Here is a 12,631-nt window from a genome sequence, read left to right as displayed (position 1 = left end):
TGCTAACGTGCTTGAAGTGACAAAAACCCAGCTTATTGGAACATACTTTTTAAGGGTAAGTGCTTTATCCATTCCTGGGTCGCCCATGCTTCATCTTTCAGGATTCTCATTTTGTTCTCTGCCTGTCTCATCACACGGTGCCTGCAGTTGTTGCCTTTTAAACCCAGACCCTGACATGTGAGCAGAGAATAAGGGTATATAGTACCTGGCGCATAGTAGGTGCTCAGTAAAAGCTTGTTGAATGAATCAATGGAAAGCATAGATATGTGAAATTTGGTAAGGTATAAAAATAGATATAAAGTATTACAGTCCCTTGATCACCAGATTAGAGCTTTGTCATCAAATTTAAGCTGTGAGTGATCGTATGTGTGTACTCTAGGATGAAAAAGCTTCTAAGTGAAATAGTGTATACTCTTACCTAATCCCTGCAGATTTGCTTAACGCTCACTTGGAAAGTCTTCGGACTAGCCCATCCCGGCCTCTCGAAAGCCCTCAGCTTTTTCTCTTGAGAACACAGCAGAGAAATGAACATCTGTGAGGAGATAGAATGCTTCTGAGAGCAGAAAATTATCACTCCCATTTCTCTACGGTGAAGAAAGTATGTTCCAAGCAGAATTGTTTCCTTAATTTATTTTTCCAGCAAATATTTCTCTAATTATAGTGCATGAGACTCTGGCTTTAAGGAATAGCCCTAATGACTGCTTTTTATTTATTTTAGTTTAATTTTTTTGAAGATTTCACATGTACTTTATTTCTTCAGTCGTGCCTTACTTTAATGGGTGCACAGTGCTTTTACTTGAAATCAATTATGAGTTGGTTTTGAAACAATTCAGTATTACACTGGCTGGGATAATTACTGATCTCTCCATTCCTTTGGGGTGACTCTGCCAACGGGGGACAGGTTCCATTCAATTCCATTCTATTCCAGTTTGTGTTGCTGTGTATGCTCACACAGCAACACAGAAAGCGGCCCCACTGGCTGATACAGCATTACCATATTTGTCACGGATATCAGGTGTCCGTTTCTGGTGGCTCTGCTTTGCCATTGTTTGACGAATCCTTTGAACTTGGAGATGGCTTAGTGCTGGGGGTTTTTTGGCCATGGGAACATCAAAGCTGCAGACAGAACAGTGGCAACGCCAGCTGCTGGTTTGTTACAACTTCATGCCAAGTTTGCTTGCAAAGCACCCTCTAAGGACTGCTTTTTAAAACTATCTTTTTTTTCTTTATCAGTTTATTTATTTAAGTAATCTCGACACCCAATGTTGGGCTTGAACTCACGACCCCAAGACCAAGATCCACATGCTCTTCCAGGCGCCCCGAGAAAACTCTCATTACATTTCATAGCATTATGAATTTTTTCTGCTCACAAAATAAGGCAATTGAGTGGAAAATTTAAATAAGTTCTAAAAACAAACAAGCCAAGAGTTTTCGCCCCATTTCTTCACAATGTACTCAGTCAGTAGATCCAGAATTTTCTTCTATAAATAACTCCTGGAAAATATTAGGGCATGTCGGGCACAAGATAAGTAAAAAGATAAGGCAGTTACCCATGGGCCCATGCCATTTTAGAAGTCGAGTTTGAGGGAGAATGGGTTAAATTAATATTGCATGTTTTTAGCCCATAAAACTGGCCCTGGGTCTAGAACCTGGAGATGGCGCCTGGCAATTGCTTGCTATGGGGCAGTGTTTGAGTCTGCTGCCCTCTAGTGACTACTTTTTGCATATTCCTGAGCCTTACCAAGAACAAGAATTTAAGTGTACCAGATATGCTAAGCCTTTATAATTCATTGTTTGCAGAGTTTTTGTGCCTACTAGAAATAAAACCTCCAAGTTATTAGAGATTACTTTACTCAGTTGGAATCTGAGAAGCTAACTTGTCCTAAGGCCACCAATGTTAAATCTAGTTACTGTACATGCGTTGTACGATTGGAGGACACCTTTTCATTTATCTTGCTTGACTGATAGCAGGCTAGAATACAAACATTAGAAAATGATATCTGATTTTTCTTCGTGCCTTTGCCAAGAAAAGTTGTGCTTTTCTGCAAAGATAAGACCAAAGGATTTAGATTTGCCTTATTTGATGAAATTATAGTAGCATTAAAGGGTAATGAGAGGGCGCCTGGGTGGCTCAGTTGGTTAAGCGACTGCCTTCGACTCAGGTCATGATCCTGGAGTCCTGGGATCGAGTCCCACATCGGGCTCCCTGCTCAGCAGGGAGTCTGCTTCTCCCTCTGACCCTCTTCCCTCTCGTGCTCTCTATCTCTCATTCTCTCTCTCTGAAATAAATAAATAAAATCTTTAAAAAAAATAAAAATAAAAAAATAAAGGGTAATGAGATTTTAAAAATCTTTTGGGATTTCTAATCTGACAAGATGGCATACCCATTACTTCCGGCTAAATACAACTATAAACCATAGAAGCGTGGGAGGCAGTCGAAGAATATCAAGCAATGGTAAGAAGATGAATTGGTACTGGGCCCCACGACTGAAGGAACCACACAGAGGCAGGGTGACTTCTGTCCTTCCCCGCCCAACAGAAGGTGACCAGAACTTGGTGCCTTTCAGCCTGCCACCTAGCAACAAGAAGGGGCCCAGGTAGGTTCGTTTCTCCCCAGGACTGCCACATCACCAGGAGAGCCTAGCACCCACCAAAAGGGAATCTGTAGAAAAACCCATAATAATCAGAGGCCAGAGGAAGCACTCTCCTCCATTAGGCCAGAGACTCCACTCCTCTGCTAAGCCAGTCCCAGGTAATGATGGGGCACAAGCAAGGGGATTCTGCCAACACAGTAAGTGACTGTGAAGAAGTCACTGAGAAGCCCCTTTGTCCCCATGGGCCCGAGACTCCCCTTGCTCCCTACCCTGTTACATTCACTGGGGCAGCTGGGGAGCAGCTGGGAGCGTTGGAAAAGGGGAATTCTAGTACAACAAGCAGCCCACCCAGAAAGCCTACTTTTAGAGGGGCCTGAGATCCACCCCCCACTGAAAGACTGGGCTGGGCTAGTCCCTGGGGCAGTACCTGCGGGGGCCTATGGGAGCCCCCACCACACCCAATGAAAAGGCTCTGAAAATTAACCTGTCATTAGAACCACAGCCCATGAAAGTAGGCCGTGAGCTGTGTGCTAAACCTAAACAGGATGGCTGTATGCTTAAATAAAGGATTTAAGTAGGACCAAGATCACTCACCCTACCAAGAAACAAAAATCATAACTTGAATGAGTCAAGTCACAGACACCAACACTGAGACGAAGCTGACATTGGAATGAACTGCTACGGCTTTTAAAGCAATTACCGTAAAAGCACTTCCACAATTGTTTACAAATTCTGTTGAAACAGATGACAAAATAGAAAAGCTCAGCGAAGAAATCCAAGTTATAAAGAAAGCAAATGGAAATGATTGACATGAAATCTACAATAGCCAAAAAATTGATAAATTGGGGAAAAAAGAAAAAGAAGAAGATAGCAGGAGGGGAAGAATGAAGGGGAGTAAGTCAGAGGGGGAGACGAACCAGGAGAGATGATGGACTCTGAAAAACAAACTGAGGGTTCTAGAGGGGAGGGGGGTAGGGGGATGGGTTAGCCTGGTGATGGGTATTAAAGAGGGCACATTCTGCACGGAGCACTGGGTGTTATGCACAAACAATGAATCATGGAACACTACATCAAAAACAAATGATGTAATATATGGTGATTAACATAACAATAAAAAATTAAAAAAAAAGAAAAAAATTGATAAATTGGGCCTCATGCAAATTGAAAACTTTTGCTCTCTGAAAGCCCACATAAAGTGGATTAAAAGACAAGGTACATACCAGGAAAAAATATTTGCAAATCTGTTATCTGACAAAGGACTAGTGCCTCCAGTATATAAAGAACTGTCAAAACTCAACTGTAGAAAAGTAAACCATTCAAATAGAAAATGGGCAAAAGACACGGGGAGACATGTCTCCGAAGAGGATATTCAGATAAGCCATCAGAAAAACAAATTACACTAATAATGATAACTGTAGAAATGGCTAGGATAAAAGTTGACACCACCAAATACTGGTAAAGGGTCAGGGAAGCTGGACCACTCACACACTGCTGGTGGGAACGTAAAATGGCACAGCTGCTCTGGAAAAGAGTTTGGCAGTTTCTTATACAACTAAACTGGCAATTAGCTTATGACCCAGTGATTGCTGAGCGAAACGAAAACTTACGTTTAAGCAAAAACCATACATGAATGTTCGTAGCAGGTTTATTTATAACAGCGAAGAACTAGAACAGCACAGATATCCTTCATCAGGAGACGGTTAAGCAAGCTGTGGTGTGTCCGTACCAGGGAGTACCACTCAGCAGTTAAGGGTAATGAACTATCCAGACACACAACGACATGGGTGAATTTCCCAGGGAATTCAGCTGCTAGCGGGGGGAGCAAATTTCAAAAGTTTACATATTGTGTTTCACTTACATAATGTTTCTGAAGGGACAAAATTTTTAGAAATTGGAGAACAGACTGGTGGATGTCAGGAGTTTGGGGTTGGGCAGAAGGGCAACACGTGGGATCCTTGTGATGGAAATAGTTTGTATGTTGACTGTGGTTGTGGATGGGTGAACCCAGACATGTGATCAGATTGTAGAGTCACACATAAATGAATACAGGGAAAACTGGAGAAATCCAGATTTATCCTTGCCAGTATTCCACAGTTTGAAGTACACTGGGGGAAAGTGGATAAAGGTTCACAAGATTTGTCTGCTTTGGTCCAAAGCACTGCATGCAAGTCTTAATGAACCCAGTAAAACTTTCAACTAAAAAATCTGTAGGGCATCAAAAAGATCCTGGCCCTTTTTCTTTTCTTTTTTTATGTTTTCAAGTGTATTTATTTTTTTAGTAATCTCTACACCCAGCATGGGGCTCGAACTCATGACCCTGAGATCAAGAGTCATATGCTTCTCCGACTGAGCCAGTCAGGCGCCCCAGGCCCTTTTTCTTTTAAGTGCTTATGAGATCACCTTTTCCTTTGCTTCCTTGTGTTTCTCTGAAATATTTTTTTCTCTGAAACAACTTTAAAGATCATTGTAAAAATAAACAGTTCCCTATCTTTGATCATTTTCATTGTTTGTAAGGCTTTGCTGTAAAGGGCTGTGTTCAACATCCTGATTAAGCCCTTGTATTTATCTTAAATTATTCTTCAAGCTAAACTTCTATAAGAAAAATTGCTCTATCACATTAAAACTTTTTTGGCACATATTACTAGTTTGTCCTCCAGAAAAGGGATGAAAATCATTTTTTCCAAGACTCTTCTCAACACTAATATTGTAATTTTTTGAAACCTCTGCTAATTATATTATAGGGAAAAAAGATTTCAGTGTAAAGAAATATTGTGTTTTCTTGGACATTTTCTTTTCTATGGATTGCCTTTTTTCTATTGGAATTGTAACCTTACTAATTCATAAGAGTACTTTATACATCAAGAATACTAAATCTTTAGCATTTTTTACAATAATTTTTCCCAGTTTTGTCTTTTAATTTTTATACACTCTGATTGAAATTTGTTTTCTCTAAAATGACCAAAGTAGGGCACCTGGGTGGCTCAGTTGGTTAAGTGACTGCCTTCGGCTCAGGTCATGATCCCAGACTCTTGGGATCAAGTCCCGCATCGGGCTTCCTGCTCAGCGGGGAGTCTGCTTCTCCCCCTGACCCTCTCCCCTCTCGTGCTCTCTCTCTCGCTCGCAAATAAATAAGTAAAATTTAAAAAAAAATGACCAAAGTAATGTTTACTTTAAAAAAAAGTAAAATACATAGATCAAAAGGAAGCAAAAAGAGAACATTCTCTATTCTCACCCTCCCTTTCTCCTTCCTAGTGGTAACCAATAGTACTGTGTATATTTTTAGGGTGGTGTACTATAAATATATCTTATCTCCATGGTGTAAACTGTGTATGTAAATGTATGTATTTTAGTACAGTTGATTATGCGTAGCTTTTAACCTGTCAAAAGTTCAGGAAAGAAAACAGAAGTAAAACCAATGAACCCCGGGGTGCCTAGGTGGCTCAATCATTAAGCGTCTGCCTTCAGCTCAGGTCATGATCCCAGGATCCTGGGATCGAGCCCCGCATCTGGCTCCTTGCTCAGCGGGGAGCCTGCTTCTCCCTCTCCCACTCCCCCTGCTTGTGTTCCTTCTCTCTCAGTGTCTCTCTGTCAAATAAATAAATAAAATCTTAAAAAAACAAACAAACAGTGAATCCCTGAAGTAGTAATTAGTAAAAGTTTATCGTACACACACTAAAAAGCCAGTTTGCAAACTGGGAGTGCTCAAACTGAAACATGGAACAAGGCTCAGAGGTATATTTTTACAAAGCGGCTGGACTAGTCCTTGGGTAATTGGTTACAATGTTAGAATTTTCTTAAAGGTAAAGGAATTGATGAGTGGTTACCGCCTATCAATTTGGGGGAACAATTTAAGTTTTGCTTATGATTTTCAGAGGCATAAGCAAGAAGTGACCCAGGTCAACTTAACCTCTTTATCTTGCAAAATAAACTAAATTAAGCTTTGCTTGTATGATTAACTGGTTGTGTCTGCTCAGGGAACTTTCAAGTCTGGGCTCTGTGTTTGATTTTAGCGAGCCAGAAATCTCTAACAAAAACATACTGTTCTGCAACTTGCCTTTTAAAATTCCCCATTCTATCACAACCATCCTTTAGATGTTAATATCTCCGCCAGTTTAAGGTGTTCTGGAGTACAAATACACAATCGTCTTTTTAACTTTCCCCCTATTAGTGGTCCTTAGTTTGTCTCCCAGTTTTGGCTGCTATAAGGAAATGTGTTGTTTTTTTGTTGTACAGAGATTTTAGATTCTTATATAGTTAGTGTTATCAATCAATGTTTCTGCTTTGGTGCAATATTTAGAAATTCATTATAACGCCTGAGATTATATGAATAGGTATCTCCTGGCAATTTTACAGTTTTAATTTTTTTTTTCTACTTTGAAATGTGTATCTTGGTGTAAGGTGTGAGGCAGAGTGATAGCTTTATTATTTTCCCAAAGGGAGCCAATTGTCTTAGTGTTATTTATTTGCTTATTTTTAATAAAGATTTTATTTATTTGACAGAGAGCATGCGCAAGAGCACAATTGGGGGAAAAGGGAGAAGCAGGCTCCCCGTTGAGCAGGGAGCCAGATGTGGGGCTTGATCCCAGGACCCCAGAATCATGACCTGAGCAAAGGCAGACTCTTAACCAACTGAGCCACCCGGGCGCCCCTATTTATTTATCTACCTATTTATTTTAAAGATTTATTTATTTGAGAGCAAGAAAGAGTGTGAGGAGAAGGGCAGAGGGAGAGAATCTGAAACAGACTGCCCACCTAGCAGGGAACCCCACGCCAGGCTTGATTCCAGGACCCATGAGATTGGGACCTGAGCCAAAACCAAGAGTCAGAAGCTCAACCGACTGAGCCACCCAGGTGCCCCTTAATGCTATTGATTTAATTCTATCATTTCCCTCTGGTTTTAAGTGTTGCCCTCACTTAAAAAAAAAAAAAAATCACATCTACATTCTTATTTTTGGCTTTAGAGCCAGACTAGTTTGGGTTTGACCTTGATTCTGACCTTGGGCGAGTTGCTACACTTCGCCTTGTTCAATTTCCTCATCTGTGGAATGAAAATGATGATATTGCGTGCTTCCTAGGTTGTCCTGATGATTGAGTGAGGCACCGAGCTTAGAACACTTGGTAAAGGCAAGCGGTCATTACCACTGCTGCGGTGGCAGCTGGTAGTGCTCCCGCAGGTGTTTCTAGACTTCTGGTTACCTGCTGAACTCCTTTCAGGAAGAGACTAAAACTTCTCATCCTTCGTGTTGGTCAGTACTGGGCAAAAAAGTGATTTGTACCGGCACAGAGCCTTTCCAGGGAAGTTATTCTAATACCGACTCAAAGTATCCATAGAATTACTTCCTAGCATTTGCTGTTAGTATAAATGTTTTCTCCCAGCTTTGGGTATAATTTTAAGCAAATAATCTAATCCTATTCTCATATAATCTCTTCATTGCAAATGTGTATGTCAGCAGATGCCTTCTCATTTGCAAAGTGCTTTGATTTGTATTTGAAGATACCTTCCATGCAGTCTCCACAAATCACCTTATGGTGAAGGATCCTAATTAACTTGAGGTGGTTTTAAGCAAAGCCACATTTGGGAGAATGTATTCTATGGTGGGTTTTTTGTTTTGTTTTTTAAGATTTTTTTTTTAAAGATTTTATTTATTTATTTGACAGAGAGAGAGCCAGCGAGAGAGGGAACACAAGCAGGGGGAGTGGGAGAGGGAGAAGCAGGCTTCCTGCTAAGCAGGGAGCCCGACGCGGGCCTCGATCCCAGGACCCTGGGATCATGGCCTGGGCCTAAGGCAGATGCTTAACAACTGAGCCACCCAGGAGCCCCTTGGAGGGAATATTTTTATAACTGTTTACTACTAGACCTCAAGAATTTTTTTTTTTGTGAGTACTTTCAGAATTACCTGTAGAGTTTTTAAATTATTTTTTTAAATTGCCCTGTTGGCCATAGTTATTATTAATGTTATTAATATATTATTAATGAAGTATAGAGAAATAGTCATAATAAGAAACAGGCAATTGCTCAATTATGATTTAAGGTGATGCCAGTGGAATTTTTCCTTTTATGCTACAACTGAGAAGTGCCCTACAGTTTCCCACTGCTTTATCTCTGCCTATAAATTCTCAGCTAATTCCCTAAATTTGAATCTGAATTACTTTGTGAAGATGAGAAGATCCTTGGTCTTTGTGGCCAAGTCTGTGGCTAATTGTGCCTTCTTCCTTCAAAGAATGAGTTGATTGAAATACGTTGTCTCTCAAATAGGTACCTCATGAATATGGATTATGTGGTGACTTCCTACAGCTTCAAGACAATAGCAACCTGAGCAAAAATAGGAATTAGCAAGTTTCAGAAATTGGGAAAAACAAATTAGGAATTATCTACATAATACTGTTAAGGAGAATTTTTTTTAAAAAGATTTTATTTATTTATTTGAGAGAGAGAGAGAGCGAGCAGGAGGAGTAGCAGAGGGAGAGGGACAAGCAGACTCTGTGCTGAGTGCAGAGCCCCACTTGGGGCTCAATCCCATGACCCTGAGATCATGACCTGAGCCGAAATCAAGAGTTGGACTCTTAACCGCCTGAGCCACCCATAACTGAGAATTTTTTTTTATGCATTCAGGTGAATTTTGTGGGGTCAGCATGAATCAATAATATCAGATAATCCTACTTATTTTATACAGTGAACACAGTTGTCTAACATTTCCACACATTCATATTGCTGTCTATTTAATACTTTTTATTTGTCCAGTAAGCACTGAATAAGTGCATGCTCTGTATTGAATGCTGTGCTTGCTGTTGGCGATCCAGCTACCTTACTGAATGGTTGAAAGGAAATGTCTTTCCTACTGTTAAGAGTGTTGCCACAACACTTGTCCCTAGCTGCAGCCTTTATGTCTGTCTAGATAGAATCTTCCTACTTCCGATCGATTTCCTGATTTCATCTACTGATGAGGGGCCATGGCATTCACCCATGTGGCAGACAGTAAACACGTGCAGGGTGTCAGGGCATGGGAGGTGAGCTGAAGGATACTTGGTCTCCGCCACTAGCCGATTGTAAACCCACATACCACTTTCCAAATAGTAACTCAACCTTCAGCAGGCATGGGAAGTTGAAGTTGTTCATAACTAGTCAGGAAACTAAGAAGGATATTGAATGTCTTTCAGCGTATTAAGAAACATAAAAAAGAATGAAATCCTGCCATTTGCAACGACATGGATGGAGCTAGGGAGAAGTATGCTAAGCAAACTAAGTCAGTTCGAGAAAGACACATACCCCATGATTTCACTCATGTGTGGAATTTAAGAAACAAAACAAACGAACAAAGAAAAGAAAGAGGGAAACAAACAGATTCTTAATTATAGAGAACAGAGTTACCAGAAGGGAAGGGACAGTGGGGAGGGGTGAAACAGGTTGGGGGGATTAAGAGTACAGTTATCATGATGAGCACTGAGTAATGGATAGACTGCTGAACAGTATATTGTACACCTGAAACTAATACAGCATTGTACATTAGTTATACTGGAATTTAAAAAAGAAAGAACTGGGAAGAAAAAAACAGAGCTCTGGATTCTATTTTTTGCTCAAAGCAATAAGAGGAAGCTTTCTTGCATTGAACAATGTGATGTGATTTATAAAAAACCTTAAACTACCTTTTCTCATGAAAGAAGGAAGTAGAAAAGAAGAGAGGGAAGGAGAGAGTGTAGAGGGAAAGAGGGAAAGATAAGTATGCTTATTTTTCAAGGCCCTTTCGAGGACAAAGGACAATGTGTGTAAAGTACCCAGCACTGTGTTCACACACACTAGGTGCACTAGTAATAGGATCCTCCGCGATGATGATCATGTAAAATTGTATGTTCCAGGAATAGTATTTGACTGAAGGCACATCTACACTTATTTAAGAAGTCACATTAAAATGACTTTGCTACTCATGAACATACAATGACCTGATTTCACTGTCCTCTCTGGAATTACACCCTCCTGGCCATGCAATCCTAGACTCTGCCATTGTTATAGACCTCTCTGCTCACTATCTCCTGTCCAATTGCTTGGACTCCATGCATGTCACATATGTACATTTGCCCCTTCTGGTCCCTGTCACCAACAGGGACCTGAGGTTGTGTTTGGGTTATCTTTTGCAGCCTAACTCCTCTAAAATGTAGTGATTTGAAACAACAATCATTTTATTTTCTCTCACAGTTTTTTGGGTTGACTTGATTCAGCTGGGTGGTGCTTATGCTCCCTGGGATGTTGGCTGGAGCTGCAGTCCCCAGGGAGCTTGAATTGTCTGAAATGAAGTTCAAGATCTTATTCACATCGCTGACAGTTGATGCTAATCATCAGCCAGAAGCTCAGCAGGGCTGTCCACTGGAACACCTACATGGGACCTCTTTGTGCCCACATGACTCGGGCTTCTAACAGCATGGCGGCTGAGTTCCTAAAGGGAGAGTTCCTAGAGGGAGAATCCCAAGAGTGAGCCTTCCAAGAGAAGAGAAGAAGAAACTGTTAGTCTTCTTAAAGGCTTGCCTCACTTATGTTGTATTCTGTAGGTCAAAGCAGTCACAGACCAGCTCAGATTCAAGGGGGTGAAGGAATTGACTCCACTCTTGATGCAGGAATGGCATATGCATACAGGGAGAAAAGTTAATGAGTGGCCATTTTACTGTAGGGTAAATACTACCTTCCTTTAAATTTGTCTTAACTGAGTCTAACTCTTTTAAAAGGACACTCACAGGCTCGAGGTTCATGCCCTGGAAGTAATACTGGAAAAGGTGGTAAGATATCATTGGCCCAACCATTGGAACCCAGACTGATTTGTCTTGGATCCAGTTGGGTGGCACTGGGACACTTGTTTTGGTATATAAACGTGACACTAACTAATCTTTTATGAAAGAAAATTGACATCCAATTCTGTGGGAGAAGGTTTAGGTCTATGTGTGATGATAGCTAGTGCAGTGATTCTCCACTGAAGACGATTTGTTCTCCAGGGGGTGTTTGGCAATGCCTAGTGGCGTTTTTGGTCATCACAACTGGGGTGCAGGCCAGTGCTACTGGTACCTGGTGAATAGAAGCCAGATTATAGTAGGCATCCTGCATAGGACAGCCATCTCTCACAACAAAGAATTTTCTGGCCCCAGATGTCAATAGTCCTGAGGCCGAGAAACCCTGAATTGGAGCAAAGAGGCTTCCTAGACTGCCTTGTTCGTTCATATAGAGTGCATTGCTTTTTATACCCTAAGACATCATTTGTGCCTTTCATCTTACAAAGAAATTTTTTATCTATATATTTCCAGATTCAAATTGTGAGATTCTCTAAGGGTTCTCAAAGTCTGCAACTTTTTTTTTCTTAGGTTATTTATTTATTTTTTTTTGTAATCTCTACACCCAACATGGGGCTTGAACTCATAATGCCAAGATCAAGAGTTGTGTGCTTCTTCAACTGAGCCAGCCAGGTGCCCCCTGCAACTTCTGTTGACTTTTGTATTTAAATAATTTATATATAGAGACTTGATCAAGGTGGCTGGTAATCCATACATCCCACCTTCTTTCTTTCATCTCCAACTTCAAGAAATGACAAGAAAAAACTGTGTCTGTGTCCTCATTTTCCCTTGCAACTTCCTAGACCCACCTACCATGGCGTGCTTTCCTTACCCTCTCAGCTTTGTGAGAGACCGACCCTGATCATCCAGCTTTCCCGTCGATGGGCTCTGTCTGCATTGGGTCTCTGGAGACACAGAGGTTAGGAGTGTGTTCTGGAGTCAGATCGCCTGGGTCCGAATCTGCCACCCACTCACTCTATGACTTTGAGCAAGTTACTTAAATATTCTGGGCCTCCTTTGCAAAATTTGAATACTAGTGCTACGTCATAAGGCACTGTGGTGAGTAGTGAATGAGGAGGTGAATGAGGGACAGCTCTTGAATGGTGCCTGGCCCTTTCTAATACCTGATCCGTGGTATGGATCATCATCGTTGCTCTCAACGCCACTTTCCTCCAAGCTCAGTCCCATCAGCTCCCAGGACTTCTCCCGGGAGGAGTCCCCATCTC

General features: G+C 41.1%; 1 protein-coding gene and 1 pseudogene across 3 annotated transcripts in view; one reads left to right on the top strand and one right to left on the bottom strand.

The window, feature by feature from the left end:
- SHLD1 (shieldin complex subunit 1) overlaps positions 1-12,631 on the top strand; it is a 94,365-nt gene that overhangs the window by 18,376 nt on the left and 63,358 nt on the right. The window lies entirely within an intron of this gene.
- LOC148163580 (cytochrome c oxidase subunit 7B, mitochondrial pseudogene) lies at positions 854-11,372 on the bottom strand (annotated as a pseudogene).

The sequence above is a fragment of the Eumetopias jubatus genome, unplaced genomic scaffold (genome assembly GCF_037043125.1).
Source record: "Eumetopias jubatus isolate StellerSeaLion01/CBP00866 unplaced genomic scaffold, mEumJub1_p1.0 scaffold_9, whole genome shotgun sequence".
Lineage (NCBI taxonomy): Eukaryota > Metazoa > Chordata > Mammalia > Carnivora > Otariidae > Eumetopias > Eumetopias jubatus.
This window is presented reverse-complemented; position numbering and strand designations above follow the sequence as displayed.